The sequence below is a fragment of the Podarcis liolepis genome, assembly GCF_965112155.1.
Source record: "Podarcis liolepis genome assembly, chromosome: 2".
NCBI classification, from domain to species: Eukaryota; Metazoa; Chordata; class Lepidosauria; order Squamata; family Lacertidae; genus Podarcis; species Podarcis liolepis.
Window position 1 is genome coordinate 92,241,650 of NC_139555.1, and position 15,813 is coordinate 92,257,462.

The window sequence follows — 15,813 nt, forward strand, 5'->3', positions numbered from 1 at the left end:
CTGTTTGAAGGGCTGCCACATCTGATTTAAATACAAAGTACCATACAAAGGGAGCACTGCTTCCCTGAGGTTGTCACACAAACAACCAGCACCTGGACAACAGAGTGAGCAGGCACACAATCAAACTGGATGGCTACCAGATGAAAGGGGCCTTCTGCTTTTCTCACTAATAGCCATTTTCCAGATCTGTTTTCCTACTTGGATACAGCATAGGGGGCAAAGTATAGGGAGAAATAGCATCCACTTTTTTTGATGCCTGGCTACATTTTTTAAGCCCTCGTGAGAGAGGAGGGGGAGGGAATCTACACTGGCATAACTGCTCTGTGGAGAAATCAAAGATGGTCAATCCCAGTGCTACAGATCTAGCCATGTGCTGCTCTTTTCAGACTCTCTTGACCAAACTTTCTTGCCTTGCACAAACAACTAGCATGATTACAAGACACCGCAGTCCCTGCTGTACGGTATTCCAAAGGAAACACGAACCCAATGCAGAAGTGTATTGAAAACCATGTTATCTGGTCAGGCTCTACATCAGCATATAAGACCATTGAAGAGATCAAGTCAGATCCCTTCCACAGAAGAGCACTGATGGCATGAAATGTGCTGGGCCACAATAAGTTGCTCTCAATGCCCTTTTAAGGCCTTTATTTTTCACATCAAAATGCATGACATGAAAATATTTTTTGCCTGTCTTCCGCAGAAAAGGTTTCAGATAGGGCTGTGTGCATGTGTTGTGCTTTTTCGAATGCTGCTTTTAATTACCACCACTGGTCGCTTAATCATTTTTCTTTTATAATCTGAAATAATTCCAGTTCATTCATTCTGCTTCACGCAGCCCTCGTCCCCATTTTATAGAACACATCACATGCCAGAGCTCTCAGCCTTGTATTGATTGATTCCTTGCAATGGACCTTAAAACTCCATTAAGGAAGGAGTTGGAAATGTGAATTAATTTTGCATTCTTTTATTTCCTTACTTTCTTTTCTTGTATGGCAAGGCTAAGAGAAGTTTGAAACAATTAATCTTACCTCAAAATACTTCTCTAACTTTAAAATCAACTTGAAAGCAAAGCAGAGGGTAAAAGTAAGGCAAAATAGATCGTTTTCCCCTGCGTGCATGAAACTTTAATGCAGTGACAGAACAGTATTACCTTTTTTTTCCCCTCCCTGGTGCATTATGCTGATAGATAGCACCTTGCCACATTGCCTTCTGTAGCAAAATGAAAGACTTAAGACTGTACTTTAATAGATGAGGTATGTCACCAGGTTAAAACAAAAAACAAAAAAACCCCAAAACAGTAAGACAATAAAATTTGTGCTGAGGTGACAGCATTGATCACATGAAACCTAATTTAAACCACCCAAAGCCTCTCCAATGTTAATTATCAACATTAATATTTCATTAAATGGCCTATTCACTCTCTGCTCCCCAGAACATCTCGGTCATAAAAAAATGAAGTTACAGAAACTTTAAACACAATGTGAGGTGCAATAGAAATTATATACGATAGTGCATGGCAAAAAAGGTAAAATTTCAACAGAAGGAAGTTCTGCAGATTTTAATATGTCCACTTCCATTCATGTCCCATTAAAAGATTAGAGTGTTTAGTTGCAGGTAGCTCTACAGTTAATGATATATTTGCACATGTGTTCCTCCACAAGATTTTTGGAAGATGATGTCCTTTAAGAGGGAAGTAAAGAAGTCACAATTAGGGTGTTTGATTGGATGCTGCAGACATTTTGAATCACTATGGGAGGGGGGCAGAATTAACAGAAAGTATATGATCATTAAAGGCCTGAGTTTCTAGAGGATGCGGCTGTTATTTGGGGGGTGGGGGGTGGAAGCATTATCATTCTAGTTCAAAGATTGCTTTTAACAACAAATATTACATTTTCCCACCACACTTCCAAACATTGAGAGCCAGTGTGGTGTAGTGGTTAGAGTGTCAGACAAAGAACTGGGAGACCAGATTTCAAATCTCCGCTTGGTCAGGAAGCTCACGGGGTGACCCTTAATCAGTCACTGCCTCTCAGCATAAACAACCTCACAGGGTTGTTGTGGGGATTAAATGAGGAGGGGGAGAAGGTCCTTGGAGAAAAGATAGAATAAAAACTAACTTCCCTCCCATTTTCTTCTCATGACAGTCCTGTGAAATAGCTTGCTGAGAGAGAGTGACTGGCCTAATATTGGACTTCCTGCCAGGGTGGAGATGTGAGCTATATATATTCTGAACTCTTACATCTACAACTTTTTAATTGATTGGGAGACATCTAATTTAAAATAGTAATACAGTAAGAAATCCCACATCTCATTTTGCCTTGTATTGTGTTTGTTTGGCTTCTATTACCGTTCCACAGTGGTGTGTCTAGGTTGTGTTACAGTTTCTCTGAGTTTCCATCTTCACTTGTAGACATCTATCTTAATTTTTCCCCTTTGTGAAGGGTGTGCATCCAGATTGGGTAGTGCCCACTAAAATAAGTGACTCAGTGAAGCTAGGAAGACTACAGATGATAGAGCTGATGGTTGGAACGGGATGAGGTTTGTGTACAAATAAAAGGGAATCTATGTTTGCCTTCTTTCCAGTTTATGCATTTAAAGCACAAGTAAAAGAAAAGCAAGGAAGTGGATACACTGGGATTCAATTCAAAATAGAATATTAAATTAAGCCAACAGGAATAAATCAAGTATAGATTTAACAAACTGTTCCAATGCAGCAAATTTTAATTTCATGAGCTCTTTAGTATTATTAAATTATCCACATTCATCAAATAATCTGAGCTGGGTGAAATGAATTAAAAGCCAATACAATTTGCTCATCAGGTAGCTGCTGATTTGGATACCATTAAAACCAAAAAACAAAACAAATATGCGAATTGGAAATTGAAACTTTTGCAGTCTGAATCTAGGCTGTAAGGAAGTTCCAGGGACGTGTGAGATTCAGTTGCCAGGATGCATGCTTAGGATTGCAACCTTGGAAACCCGTTCTGTTATGTATGGCAAGCCACACTTTATGTTTTTAATCCATTGCAGCTGAGCAAACTCCAAAGGGGAAAAAAAACCCCACTTAAATTGGTCTTTATTTGCAATAACGACAAGCTGGGGTGACATCATCTCCTTTGAAATAATCTAAAATGCTTAGAACTCTGTATTCTGGGGTTCTGAATGGAGTACAGATACTTTTAGGATCTGATATAAATTCCTTCAGAAATATTTCCTTTTGTTTATTATTACTAAGCAAGGGTGGACTATTGATTATAACAATGCCTCATAGGTAGCGAAGCAAACCCTTAGCAAAAGAAGAAGTAAATCTAGCTATTGATATTTCTTTGTGCCTAGCCTCTTAGCACCAGTATGCCTTAAGTATATGTGGATAGTATTTGAAATTGTGCTCCCCCCCCCCATCTGCAATGAGTTTCTTGCTCTTCAAACACAGAAGTGAGGGTGGTTATACAAGAACTGCATTGCAGCATTCTGCAGCAGCACCTGCCAGCAGGACCCTTTGTTGCATCATCTATCGGCATTCTAGTAATTTGACCCTGAAGGTTTTCAGTGAATCAGACTCCCATTCAGAAGTTGATGTGGTTTAGAAGACAGCTTCTCCCTGGCTTGAATTTTGTGTGTGTCTGTGTGTCTCTTTTAATAAGATCAGCTTTTGGATCTAAATGAATAAGCCTGACATAAAACAGTATTAAACCTGTTAGACTGTCCAAGTTTTCTTTTATGTGCCATATCAAATTTTCTTCCGTATTGTTAACCTTTGGTGATTTTTACGAAAGGATACTGTTTCCTTCCAGTTCTTATTTCATCAGTTACCATTTCACTGTGATTCCAGCGCAAAAGCCAGAGAGGTTTCAGGTGTTTATAATGTGGGAATAGATTAAATGGATTTGCCAGGCTTCAACCATTGTCTCACTTATAAGTGTATGATCTAGCTGCACCCTGCAGTTGACAGCAGATCTTTATTTCACATACTGGTTCTTATTTCTGTGAATCAGGTTGCTATTATTTACCACTCAAGTTGTGGTTTGAGATTGGAAGTTCAAGGTGATAAGAGGCTCAAAGTAATCTCGGTACCTCATGAACAGCATTTGAATCCAGATCTTCAAGTCCAGAACACTCAGCAGGGCATCCCTAGGACCACGTTGGCCGAATAGTACTGTTCATTTTTACTACAGAATTGTATAAAACTGACTTGTGACTAAAGTGGAATTTGGAGCGATTCTAGAGATTATTCTCCCAAATGTTGAGGCTAGGAGGGTCTCCTCAAAATATTGTGCCTTTTTGCTGGGTTCTAGTAATTTTACCACCATTGGCTATGCTGGGTCTATTCCAGAGTTGCCAACAATTTGGTGACCTGTGGGCACAGCTGGTATTTTGAAAGAGTGCTCAGAAACCATAGATCTACAAATCTTTCTGCAAACCAGCCCAAGTGCTAAGATCCTTGGGGAGCACCTTCTCTTGGTCCCAACCACCTCAGAATCAAGGTTGATGGTGATATGAGAGACCATCTTTTCTATGGCTGTTCCCATATTGTGGAATTCCCTCCCAAGCGAGGTTAGATTGACTCCCTCTTTTTTTATTCTTCCGCCAGCAAGCTAAGATCTTCCTATTCACACTGGCCTCTGAAAACTAAGGTCCAGATAATGCTGATCACTGGGCTGCTGTCTGGGCAAACTGTTTCTTATTGCTGGTTTAAAATGTGTTGGATATATTTTAATAATTGTTTTTAACTAGGTTTTTTATTACTTTGCATTTCATAATGTTGCAAGCTGCCTTGAATCCCAGCTTGGGGAGAAAGGCAAGATATAAATACACTAAATAAATACATATTCTTTTTAATGTATGATAGCAACAAATTTGCAGGACACAAGTGACCTATGACTGGACAGAAGTTACAGGGAACCAGGCAGAGGGCCTTCTCGCCCTGTGGAATGCCCTCCCATCAGATGTCCAAGAAATAAACAACTATCGGCTTTTTAGAAGACATCTGAAGGCAGCCCTGTTTAGGGAAGCTTTTAATATTTGATGAATCATTGTATTTTAATATTCTGCTGGAAGCTACCCAGAGTGGCTGGGAAAACCCAGCCAGATGAGCGGGGTATAAATAATAAATTATTATTATTATTATTATTATTATTATTATTATTATTATTATTTAAAAATTATCAGGCTTCATGATGAGTCATGTCTCAGATCTCTATCTTTTTTGCCATAACATTACTGGAAAACACTAGATTACAGAAACAGATGTGATATGTGATTTGATGGGGGGGCGAATGTGAAAAAGAATTATTGCATGATAATTTGTTTTATTGCATCCAGTATATGGCACACATACTTCTTCTCCACCCCAATTTCTGTGGCACCCTTTCTCCCCTGCCTCTCTCCAATTGCTCTGCGTTCCTCAACCCAGGCTCCCAAGTTGCTTCCCTTTCCATCCTACCCTCTCGGTTCCTGTACTTGCTGTTTAGCTGCTCAGGTGCTGATTTGAATATTGAATACTGAAAAGTACAAGCAGCTGAAAGAGGAAGTGGGGAAGGGTGTTGCTCTCCCAACTTCCTCCTTTAACTCTCTGTACAATGCAATGCAATGCAATGCAATGCAATACAATACAATACAATACAATACAATACAATACAATACAATACAATACAATGCTGTTTATCCCTCATCTACATCTCACAACAGAGCTCTCTTGACCTCAACTGTACCTAGACAACATGTACCTCAGCAAGTCAATGGCTGCTGTATGGGCTCTGCACCACCCTTACAATCACTGCTTCTCACAGGAACTTTTCCATATAATATGTAAAAACTGGTACTTAAAGTAAGAGTTCAGAACCCTAAAGAGAATGACCTCATTGAAATTGAACTGGACAGAAAGAGCTGACTTATTGAGATTTGCTCAGAGTGAGTTGCTAGACCTATGCAATGACTTCTAGTCTGAGCAGCCAATGTCATCCTTTTATGCCTCTTTATTGACACCACATCAAAAGGTGCAGCATGTTGACTGGATGCGGATGCAACATTAAAAGTGGACTCACAACATATTATTTGGGCGTGCTGTGAGACCATCTTCACAAGTGGAGCCAAAGTAAAATTAACCCAAGCACCACCAGGCCACCAGAAGTGTGCACCTGCCCATCAAGCCCACAACTCTCTGCCTGTCCACCACTTCTACTAAAGGCCTTAGCCCAGGCACCACCAACCTGCGGCCCTCCAGATGTTTTGGCCTACAACTCCCATGATCCCTAGCTAACAGGACCAGTGGTCAGGGATGATGGGAATTGTAGTCCAAAACATCTGGAGGGCCGAAGGTTGGGGATGCCTTCCTTAGCCTTTCACTGTTGCCTTTAGTGTTGTTTGGGAGGACTGGAGTTGGCATTTGGTATTTTCCGCTACCGTCTCCCCTATTCCCAAGTTGCGAGCTATTTAACAAGCCAGCTGAGTCAGAGGAGGAGTGATGGCATCCAGTAAGTACTAAATGGCGAGACACCAGTGGCTCCTTGATGTTGCCTCTCAGTGAAGAAAGGAGTCCACAGCTCATAAGTTTGTAATGCACTTTTTGCATTAAAGCTCTTCCTCCGCCACCTCATCTCCTTTAGGAGGGTCTGTCATTTCACACACTGTAGACTTGAAAATACATTAGTGTTTGCAATGTGTTTAGCTGGGAAATGCTCACACCTCATAAGTCTGTAATAGGTTCCTACATTACAGCACTTTGCTTCTGCAGTTCAGCTGTTTTAGCCCCAATATCATTTCACACGCTGTCATCTTGGAAAACGCAATCGCATTTTCAGCAGCTGCTGCTGTTAGGACTTGTTCGTGTATTACGCGCCATCTAGTAGGACACCAGCTGAGATTACTGTTGAGCACATGCTTCTCATTGAGCACATGACTTGTAAGGGGATTTTCAGAGATGCCTCAGAGACAAACACTCAGCAGGACTGTGTTAGGGGTGTTGTCTCTTCCATATGCTTTTTAAATCGGGTCAGGTGAATCAAATCAAACCCAAAAGGCAGCTGTTAAGATAGATGTATTGCCCTCCAGGAACTGGGGACTAAGATATGTTTAGCTGTCATGCTGGGTGTAGAATATATTGATCGAAAAGAAAGGAACCATAAGAGCCATGCTTGGTTGGGACTGGAATGTATTTTTGCTAACTGAGGGAAACTAATTCCACATTCCAGTTCAGCAAAGCTTGCACTGTTGGATTGTGCTACCCAGAAGCCTTCATGGTGTTTTGGAACATGGGAGGAAATGCTGATGTGAACTCAGTAGTACTACATACAGAAGCTGGCCACTTTTTCTGCTTTATTGTGGCTCTACGTTCTCTTTCTACTCTCAGAGTTCTTATGAGGGGAGGGGGTTTAGGCTGTATACCTGAATCTCTTCTAATTCCTGGATCCAGCAAAGGTTAAAATCTAATGGAGGATTCAATTGTTGGACTAGCCAGGCCAGCTTCTTGGCCCTAAGTATGGGCCATTAGTATAAGAAAGGAAGCTGCTCTGTGCCAGAGGGCAAATGCGTGGACCCCCTCCCTCACTAGGCTGGTAGTGAGAAGGACAAAGGCCACAGTTGTGTGTGAGAGAGAGTTGACCTAGATGCAGAGAGAGTTGGCCTCCTAGATGAAGGCAGAACTGCCAACTGCCAATGGCCACCTCCTTTCCTCATTCATTCTTTGTGAAATACGGTACATCTCCAATGCAAATACAATACAAAAACGAACACCTACCACCTTTTAAGAAACTTGACTTGGGCAGTTCCAACACTACTGCATGTGTGGATCAGCAAAGCACTGTTGACCTACCTGACATGATGACATTGCGTGGGTAGTGATATCATTGGCCAAGGTCCATAGTTCTGCATTTTTTTGCTCTAGTTTCCTTAGTGCACTTAGCAGTTTGTGCATGCACAGTTCACTTAAAACTTCCTTTGCTTCAGACCCTGTCTCCTTGCTGCCGTTTTGGGGAGACCAAGACGTAGAGACACCTGTGCTCAAAGTTTTCCCCAGACTCTTCTAATGAAAATAACACTTCAGATGACCATTCTGACTCTGGAGGCCAAATAAACAACTGTATCTATTTCTGTACAAATAATCAATCAGAGATCTGAAGTCTTTATAAAATATCCAACGTCCAGTTTGGAGCAGTGCTCCTAACACATTACACCCAGTAGAGAATTCTCTCTCTCTCTCTCTCTCTCTCTATATATATATATATATATATTCTTTAAAAAGGAAAGCTTTGTAACACTGATGGGAAGGTCAAGCCTATATAACACTGCCAGAACCCTTGTGTTCTTGGAGCAGCTAGCTATTCCAAATCTGGTGAAAAATGATTTTTGTGAACAAACATCTTCAAAACCAAACAGTCTCCTACTACCAGCAACTGAAGAATTACATTTTCTTGGAGTGGGGGTTTGGAATGAAGCCATGCAGCTCTGTCAATTCGCTGAGATGAGTTATAGTGCTTTCCTCTTTCAGCTTAACAAGAAACATGTCACATGAAGAACAAGGACATTAGGCACCTTGGATAGCCACTAGATGAGCGAAAGAGAGGGTAGGAAATTGCTCACGATAATTGTCCTAAGGAGGAACGAATTCACCCAAGGACAGCAGCCAGAATGCAATTCGCACTCTAGTCATGATAAACCCTGAGTGACAAAGCTCAAAATGGGAAAAATAAACTCTTTTCCTAGACAGTTTTGTAGCAAATACTTTATACTGTCATTGATGTCATGGGAGGCTTAGAGGGCACACCAGTGAGAAAGCTAGACATAAGCTTCCTTGTGGCTCTTGAACCAGAACAGCAACAAGGAAGTCCTGCGCCCACATACTCTGTGGGTTGGGGTAAGATGTGAGGGGTTAGGTGAGAGATGGGCAAGGTGTAAAGGGAGGAAGAGGGGACCAGGTGGGGGGGAGGAGGCAGAGTTGGCAGGTAAGTGGGTTTGGCAAGTGGAGCAAGCAGGATAGGCAGCCCCTGTTGTTGTTGTTTAGTCATTTAGTCGTGTCCAACGCTTCGTGACCCCATGGACCAGAGCACGCCAGGCACTTTTGTCTTCCACTGCCTCCCGCAGTTTGGTCAGACTCATGCTGGTAGCTTCGAGAACACTATCCAACCATCTCATCCTCTGTCGTCCCCTTCTCCTTGTGCCCTCCATCTTTCCCAACATCAGGGTCTTTTCCAGGGAGTCTTCTCTTCTCATGAGGTGGCCAAAGTATTGGAGCCTCAGCTTCAGGATCTGTCCTTCCAGTGAGCACTCAGGGCTGATTTATACATGCAGCCCCTGTATAAACATAAATGCATACATACATACACATGCACATTTAAAACCCTAAAAATATTGGCAGTGTGAGGGAGGAAATTGTATGGTAAGCAACGGATGGGGGGAATGATTAAAATGCAAAAAATAAAATGGTTATGAAGGTGCGGAAAGTTTCATTAAAAGTTACACTTTCTGAGTTCCATCAAAATTTAATAAGCGATAATGTCTTCAGCTTCATAGAATTTAATTTTGTAGCTTATGAAAGGAATAATTAAAACATACCAAGCTATCAGTCATTTTGTATTTTATCTGCCTTCCAAGGTATCACTCATAAAGCAGTAAGATTTTTTTTCTAAGCCAATGGAGGGGGTCTCTAAGAGTTCCTTTAGTCAGCATATCAGCATTTATTAATCTAGAATCCATGGGGATGGAGGCTGAGAAAAAAAGGAAAGAAAATGTGGTTGGCCTTTGGATTAACTTCATCAGATCTATCGGTCTGGAAACTGTTCAAAACAGGGAAATAATCTGTAGCTGTAGCTGATCAACTGGCTCAACAGGGAAGCTACTTCTCCATTTAAAGCCAGCTTGCCTGTTCAGCAAGGTGATTGCCTCCGGTCAAACATTTCGAAATATCTGGATATGTGCACACTTCTTTCCTTCCTGCAAATATGGCTGCCCAGGGGCAGTGTGTCTTGCTTTGCAGCTTGAGACAAAACAGGACTTTCTGCCTGCCCTGCTGTTACCACCAGTGCCACGATCGTCAGCACTGCCATGTCTGTTCCAGCCACCTGCACCACTCACCCTACCACCACCGCCACTATTGGTGGATTAGCAGCACTGGCATCGGCACCACTTTTGGGTGAGATCTCAACAATTTTAGGTGAGATTTCGGTGGTGTCAGGTGAGATTTCTGCAAAATCTCACTGGATTTTAGCAAGATCTCAGCTGAAACCACCACCAGGATCTTGTTTGAAATCAGCACTGATGTCAGTGTTGCGTCTCCATCACTGGCAGAGGCAGCAGGGCAGGCAAAGTGCCTGCGTGGGGGTGTTGCTTCAGGGGTTTCCGCCACTTGAGGCAGTGGTCTCACCCTGCCTAATGGCTTCGCCGGCCCTGTGACTGTCTAAGGACCAAGCCCCATGTTATCTATGTACATGCAGGGTGGTTACTTGTGGGTGGGGAAGAGCAAGTCTTGATCCAGATTGTAATCCAAGCATGGGGGAGGGGGGGTGTTGCCCTACACCTGCAAAGCAGTATCTAGGAACCAACCCAATGAGTTTTAAAGCAATAAATAGCTCTTCACTTGGACAATAAGGACAATGAAAGGGACCACCCCACAGGAAAAACAATTTAAATAATTGAATTGCTGTTATATTAAGAATCTTTGAAAAGCTTCATTGCTTCACTGTACTTACGACAACCCCATGGTAGACAGATGTGAAAACAATGCAGATTAAAATCTGTCTCAGGGTACAGAGAATCCCTCATTATAATCAGTGCCCTTGATGAATAGCGGTAAGTAACTCAAAGCGCATTTGATTTCCAGAAACTATTTTGGTAATAAGCTTACTGCACTCAGTTGTGAGTTATATCTTTTTACTATTTAGCAGTATCTGTTTTGGTGTATCCATAGAATATATCTTTTCGCATGGGCAATACTGAGGAGGATGTAAACAGTTCAGATAAAGTTCCGAATCCTTTGCTTTTCCAGTGCATTTATCTTTAGCTAATTCTCCAATAACCTGGTGAGGTGGAGGAAGCTAGTGTCACAATACATTTAGCAACAGAGAAACCTGAGATCGACATAAGTTGTTTTTTTAGCAGAAGAAAGCACTGGAATTCATCACAGAAGAAAAAATGGTCCTGGCTCTGGGTTCAATAAAGTCACCATCTCTTTAGATGGAAATTTCTCAGCACAGTCATGAATTCAATGAGTACTGTTGGGTAACCTGCTTTGTGCTTGAGCTCTACTTCTGCAGGCTGTCATTTTCTATAGCATGAATCCTGAAGGTTTTCTGTTTCCTTCCATAACGTTAATTGGAACCCTTGCTGGAAACACCTGACTCACTTGCTGTGTGGCAATCTTTTGTATGGTTTTCTTGATGTATTTTCATACTCTGTTTATTGAGAATTGGTTTGTCCTGTGTCACAGTTGTGGGGGAACATTTTCAGCTTGAGGGACACATTCTCTTCTGGGCAACCTTCTGGTAAGAAAGGGTAGGACCAGAGGTGAAAGTTTCAACACTAGTTTCTACACATACACACACCCAAACCCTCTGTCTTGCACTCAGGCAAGAAAGAGACATTATCAGAGTTCAAGAGTTACTCAAATCAAGGGCTAGATAGAGAGGTCCTGGAGGTCCACATTGAATCCCTGGGCCTCAATTCACTACACTTGTTTTAAAGATTTAAAATTAGAATTGGGGATCTATGGCAGATTATGTCCGGTTGTTTGTTTCAAATGTTCTGATTCCAGGTCTCTCCACACCATACATTTAAAGCATACTCAACATACATTTAAGGCAAATATTGGGAATTGTAGTTTTCCCCATATAGGTACAATTCACAGCACCCTTAACAAACTCTTTGGGAGACATCATGTGCTCAAAATGTATGCTGCAGATCTGCCCGCTATGGCACGTGAGCTAGAGAAAGAGGGAGGCAAATAGGAATCACTTCACAAAAGCCACCTCACCTCTTAAATAATGTGTGTGACAGGAAATTGTTTACAGATTCAAAAGGATTCTTTTTGGAACTGATCCCACAGCTAACACGACTGGTTCAGCATCAAGCATGTTGCTATTCAGATGTTAACTGTCAAGAACTTCAAGCTGTCATGTTACACTTGCGGCGAAGAAATTTCCTCCTACACATTATCAAAGCATTTTTTCCTTATTATTTATCTTTCCACTAAGTGACAGGTGAAGGGAATTTTGTTTTGGGATGGACAGAGGCTGTTCTCCACCTGATACCTTATTGAAAACATAGTTATAATAAAAGCAACACATTGGCACCAGCTTGCTTGCTTGCTTGTTTGTTTTTTTAAATCAAGGCAGCAGGAAATAAAAACACAATTTGACAGACTTTGGAGGAGCCGCTCCAGAAATACAAAGTTGCTTTACTGAGTTCCTGAAATTACGTTATTATTTTCAGTCTACCAAGTGATTAAGGAGTTAGCTAGGAAGTGTGGACGTTACAGCCCACCGATTCCCCAAGGTCACCCAATAATTGGCAGATGGGAGAGGTTCCATCCTGTCAACTTTCAGAATTGCACCCGGCTGCCTGCCTACTTGACAGAGCAATGCTGTAGATGAATTCAGTTCACGCTGACAACACGCTGCATAGCAATCAGCCAAATCCATCAAATGAAGGAAGTTTTTTTTTTTTACATATATCAAGGGGAGGGAAGAAAAACCACCTATACAATGTGCTTTTCCCTTTTCCCATGAGGCAATCAACGCCTTTGTTTTCTTGTGGAAACCAAATCACCCGCCTCTCTTTGCTTTTCCAGATGACTGACCCCTTAATGAATGTGATTGCAACCTTTAGTAGTAACTTGCCTTTTCGCCACTAAAAAACTATACAACCCACATACCAGGATGGGGAGTCTGTTGCCAACTTCCCATTCTTTCATAGTAGGGGTGGAACTATGTGCCCCACACATTTAAGTATGGGGAGTTTGGGGAGGGCTGTAGCTCAGTGTGGTAGAAAATGTGCTTTGTCAGTTTCCATCCAAAGCATCTCCTGGTCTGTCTGTGAGAGACTCACCTGGAACCGTGGAGAGCTGCTACCACTCAATGTAGACCAGGCGTAGGCAAACTCGGCCCTCCAGATGTTTTGGGACTACAATTCCCATCATCCCTGACCACTGGTCCTGTTAGCTAGGGATGATGGGAGTTGTAGTCCCAAAGCATCTGGAGGGCCAAGTTTGCCTATGCCTGATATAGACAATACTGAGCTAGATGTGACCTGTCTTAGTGGCTATGGAGGCTTTCCATGTTCCTATGCTCTTATACTGTATACTGGATTTCTATATGCCAGAGTGTCTAAACACATGGTGCTGCAACAGTCTCCACAGTCTCTGTGGAGCCCATTCCATTTTAAAAGCATAGACTGTATTAGGGAGTTGTTATGCTATGCAGCTGAGTCCTGCCCCTGACACTGCTCTACCTGGATGCGCCATCTCCAAGTCCCACATTGTGGCAGCGGGTCCTATGCAGGGAGACCTCCTCCATGCAAAAACTGAGTTCTGATTAGTCTCGGATTCTTCCTTACATGGAGAAGGTCTTTGAATGTACATTGGTACATGCTGTATGTGCAGCTGGTAAGGGTTAGGATAGCCCCTGCAGCCCTGCTTTTAGTCCATGAGGGGTTCATTGGGACCTCCCTTTTGAAACGGGGTATTCATATATCCTTATACGTGTACACCCATAATGCCTGGCATTTTTAATCTGCCGACAGATTGCTGAATAATTTTCATTGCTGTGCTAACACTAATTTACATTATAATGCAAGTTTGCAGCAATTACACCAGCCTCCATTTACAAAGTGACCTCCCCTGAAATATGTCATGTCCTACTTCAAAACCCCTGATCCAACTTGTATCTGACACTGCGTTTACATTAATGAAGCTCATTTGCTTACTTAACAAGAAACAAAGCCAAACCCACTGAAACTACAGCTTCTTACTAACCTGGCAGATGGGGGGGGGGGAGCTGCATTACTTCATACTGCAGTATGGAGCTCATATATTCTCTTCTATGCTAAATCCTCATCCTACAGAAAACTAGACATCAGACAGAGAGAGCTAGGCCCCATCTGCACTTATACGTTTAAAGCAGTATCATACCACTTTAAACAGTTATGATTTCTCCCCAAGAATCCTGGGAACTGTAGTTTGTTACGAGTGTTGAGAGGAGACCCCTGCTCAGAGAGGTGCAGTTTCCAGAAAGGTTGAACACTCAACCGCTCTTTGCAGATAACACTCCCAAACAGCAAACAAACAGCATATGGGATTGCAAAACACTGTGCGTTTGTGCATATGAACGTCAAACTGATCAGGAAAATTTGAAATGGTTAAGACCACATTTTTCAAAATGTTACTAGCCAAAATTGTTTAGGTTAACAGTGAAAACTGCTTTGAGGTTTTACAAGTTTGTGTAAGAAATCAATAGAAATGTCAGGACTTGATTAAAATGCTAAAAGCATTTTAATACGCTTCACAGACATTATAGTACCTCCTGCTAGATGATAGTATGAAGTCAAATACAATTTAAACAATAAAGGGTCATACACACACCAGGTCAATGACTATGTGATGTGGTATTTTACAGCTCCAGCGTGGGGTCCATGCCATTCTCTGTGGCTGTTAATTATTATCCAACAGGCGAACTCATAAGTGCTAAGTAACGGCAGCAGGAAATCCCTGCAGAGCATCTGGCTCTATGTATTTTATTACACACACAAAAATAGCTGTTATTATAAATCAAGAAATTAATCTGAGGAAAGAAATATGAGGCCAAGTGGGAGGATGATGATTACATAAAGCAGATTATAGTCTTATAAGTCTCGAGGTTCTTTAAAATATGCATTCATATATATACAGAGAGAGAGAAAGAGAGAAAGTTATTTGCTTGAAGTATTTTAATTGTATCAGTGAGATCATTTCTCTTCCGCAGTGAAAGGCAAAACTCTCGAGAAACCTGTGGCAGTTAACCTACTCTGAAATTTAAGCCCATTGGCACTCCAATTTATGCTGTTTTGTATGCCCGCGATACTGACATAATGAACTTGCAGCGCATTTGTGTTTTCAGTTGTTGGATCACAAATTACGTATACTTCAGGATCCCTATGTGACGTTAACATATGAGAGTGCTGGAGGTGAAATAGTTAAACAGGTTACCCAATCAGGACCCAGGGGGTGGAGTCAGAGGGACTATAAAACCAGCTCTTGGAGGGGCAAAGGGAGGAGCTAGTTGGGAGTTGGGTGAATTTGGATAGAGTTTGTTGGTAGGTTGAGTTAGTGTAACAAAATAAGCTGAGTCAGGAATAGTTAGGGGCTAGGAAGACAAGTAAATATCTGAGAGGTGGTTTAGTGAGTGAGAGCAGGTAGCGGAAGTTATAGGTCTGGATTGGCACCCTATGACTGTAATTCACCGATACCGTTTATGAAACCACACGCTTGTTAAACTGCAATAAATAAACAGAAGTTTATGTTTCAATTTAAACCTGACTGGACTCAGTATTGTACCAGGTAGGGCCTGGGTGGTGGCAGCGAAGTAGTGGCACAGGGATCAATAGACGGTGAAACGTCCAGGGACCCTGTGTGATTGCCACACCCTCAAAGGAGGGATAATAGGCAGATATAAAGACGGCTGCCTCATTGACAGCCTAGGGGCATGAGGAAAATAAATTGTGTGACACAAGACCAAATCTGACCCATAGTGCTACAGTGGTGCCTCGCAAGACGAAATAAATCCGTTCCGCGAGTCTCTTCGTCTTGCGGTTTTTTCGTCTTGCGAAGCACGGCTATTAGCGGCTTAGCGG